Raw genomic sequence first — 3,306 nt, 5'->3', positions numbered from 1 at the left:
ACCTATCCTGGATTGCCAGCCATGTGAAGAAGCGGCAGGGCGCCGGTGCTCTAGATTTCCAAGTGAATTCGGCCGTGGGGACGGCCTGCCTGCCCCAGAATTTGGCTGCATAGGCAGTCCTCGCTGAATAGCATCCGCTTGCTTCCCATGACCAAGTGATGGTATCATGTTGCGCTGGGTCAAGTTGAAGTTCTTGGATCATGTTCCATAGCTGTAGATATTCCCTTAGCGAGTCAGTTGATACCTCCGGGCTTACTTGGGCGACCCAACCGTCATTCAGTAGGGCCTGGGCTACGGTGCATGTGTTCCTCGTTTTCTTCCTGACTCGGCCGTAGGTCAAGGGTGCAATCTCCACGATCCGGTGTCCTTCGAGCCATCTATCTTCCCAAAAGAGTGTTGTATTTCCGTCGCCGAGAACCCAGCGAGCAGCCGCGTTGAAGAGTTGTCTTGAAGCTTTTGGTACTGTGATGTCAAATTCTGCCCATGGTCGCGATGTGTCAAACCTCTTTTTACCTCTTTTTACCACTTATCAGTGGCATGCTGGATAATATTTATCAACTCCACAATAATGGCAAAGCTCGAATCAAAAGAATCACTACTCCACAAAATTGCACTGCCACAACTATTGAAGTCCCCTCCATGCGCGGAGTACACGGATTTTGGAGCGGGGGTTCCTTCAAGTCTTGCAACCAGACTAGGACGTGCAAAAATGCAACTATAGCTATTCCTTTTTTACTTCACATTGCTTCATCATTGTCCTTTTTTTTAATGTTGGTAGGAGAACTGTCAAATTCTGTGATTAGAAAGTGATATTACAAGAACACCCACAAAGAAGGAATGCATCGCTTAAGGGGAGTGCCAAGTTATAAACCTACCGTAGCAGTAGCAGTTACACAAGACACGACTATGCGTTGCGGTCAGGTTTTGCGTGTGTGCAGCAGCGTAGGAGGTCCTCGCGCATGCACAACGAACTCGACGTGTGCTCCCCGCGTCATGCGAGTGACGTCACCGGGAGGAGCGCTGCCCGTGGAACGTGGCCTTCATCCCGAAATGCCTAGCTTGACTCTGCCTTTTCAGACCCGGTGCATTGCTCCGGCGCGCGGCGCTCAACTTGAGTGGACGGAGCAGGGCGTGCTGCTGCTGCTGCAGCAGCAGCTCGTGGGCGGTAGGGTGCATCAGTTCTTCGAGACCACCAGGCGCTCTGTACTTGTGCTACTGTACTGCTCTCCCCTCTTCCTCATTTCCCCCTCCTCCATGGGTCACTCCCCCGTCTATCCCATCTGGCATCTGCTCTGTTCGTGTTTTTCTGTAGATCATCGTCTGGTACCCTTATCCTGCCCTGGTTCTTCCTTTCATTTCTTGATGCGACTGTGTGTTCTTCAGTTTGCTTTACGCTCCGCTGCTCGCTTACGGAGTTGCGCGTTCATGTCGCGAGAGCTGGAGTGTGCGGCAATGACGGGCGCCGACGCCCTTGGCTGCCCGGCGCTAGCTCTTCTTCTTTCGCAGGCCAAAAGGGAGAAGAATGACCCGAGTTGTCTGGAAACCTCGCCGCCAGCTACGGCCATGGTGACTGGTGACTTGTACTCCAAATGGTCCACGCTCCCGCCCGACCTCGTCCGCCGCATCGCCGATTCCTTCCTCCATACCAACGACGTCGACTGCTACATGGACCTGCGCGCCGTGTGCCCGAGCTGGCGCGCCGCCACCGACGACCCCAAGGACAACGCCTCCGACCGCCGCTTCCAGCTGCGCCGGTGGGTCGTCCTCGACGAGCCCTTCCCGGGCGAAGGAAAACCAATGCTCTTGCTGAACGCCGACACCGGCCGCTTCCGCCACAGGAAGCTCCCGCTGCCCAGCGACCACTACGTGGTGGCGACCACCCACGGCGGTTACTTCGTGTTGGCGGACAAAAGCCTTCCTCGCGCGGCCAGCGTCCTCAACCCTCTCACCGGCGTCGTGGTCCGCTTCGCGGCGCGCGTGCCCGCCGAGGTGGGGGTCGCCGACGTCGTCTTCGACGCAGCTCCCTGCTCAAGCTCGTCCTGATCTGCAGCTCGTCTCGCACGCATTACACAGCCAGTCCCGACAGCCGGGGTTTCACCGTCCACGAGAGCACGACAGACTACGATCTCCTACTCAAGGCGGCCGTAGGCGGCGGCGTCTACGCACACGTCGTCGGACCCGCCGTGGGTCCTGTTCTATTCAAGTTCGTGAAGACCTACGGTTTCGACCCGGACAAGTTCTTCTCCGGCTACGCGAACGACGACCGGGGTTTCATGGTCGGGATGGCCGAGCATATGCTGCTCGTCTTCAAGCCACGGACGGCCACCTCGCCATGCGTCTCCAAGTTTGACATGGATACACGTGGGCTCTGGCTCATGCAGAGCATCGGCACATTTGCCATCTTCGTCGGCCATCGGAGGTGCCTGGCTGTGGATACCGATAAGTTCCCAGGTGTTGAGGCGAACTGCGTGTACTATACTGAACATCTGGGTACATCCGCTCACATCTGCAGGTGCAACAACAGGAGAGTAGAGAGGGTCTCTGACGCCGTCGATTTCGTGAAGCTGGGGGAGAAGTTTGTCCTCGTCGCTGACCGGCCTTTCACCATCATCCATCTTCTCTCCAGCTACACCGTCAACGTCTCGGACTCTCAACTGGCCTTGCCACAGGTGTCATAGGGCGCCGGCAAATCTTGGTTCAGCTCTGGGGGTAGTGATCTCGATGACTAACAATGTTGTGCTTTTGCTGTGCAATTGTTCTTGTTTTCCCTCTAGTCTTTATGTTTTGTTATTTTAGATATGCGGATAAGAAGCAGGTTGATTCTAGGTTAGATCACCTTGGTGGAAGTATTGTTTGATGCATTAGAGCATCTTTAACCGATCCTCAATAATTTAAAAGAGCAAACGGCCGAGTATCTTCTGAAAGAGTATATTTGATCCTTAAAAAGGCGGAAATATTATATAGCGAATATTCTCTGAGAGATGGATGGCAAACGAACGTTTTTTATGGCATTTTTTAGGTGGTAGCAGATGGCAATTTCTGCCCCTTTTTACCGCAAATTTTTCTTCTTTTCAGAAACAGTTTGTCTAACTCACATCTAGATGTTTTTTAAGGATGTCACATCTAAGCTCCCACAAATATATAATGCAGCAACAAGAAACAAAAAAATACTAGGACAAAAAAAGTAGACCACAAATAGAGTGGACATCAGTTTAGATATAACATAACTATGTCACATCTAGATGTGTCCTAGACAGACCCTTTCAGAAACTACCACGAGTCTCTTAAAAAAATTGACATACGTCC

The 3,306-nt window shown here is 52.9% G+C and overlaps 1 pseudogene; it reads left to right on the top strand.

Moving 5' to 3' along the window:
- Positions 1–1,361: 1,361 nt before the first annotated feature.
- LOC123076391 (uncharacterized) lies at positions 1,362–2,678 on the top strand (annotated as a pseudogene).
- The last annotated feature ends 628 nt before the right edge of the window (positions 2,679–3,306 follow it).

Source organism: Triticum aestivum, chromosome 3D (assembly GCF_018294505.1).
Source record: "Triticum aestivum cultivar Chinese Spring chromosome 3D, IWGSC CS RefSeq v2.1, whole genome shotgun sequence".
NCBI lineage: Eukaryota > Viridiplantae > Streptophyta > Magnoliopsida > Poales > Poaceae > Triticum > Triticum aestivum.
This window is presented reverse-complemented; position numbering and strand designations above follow the sequence as displayed.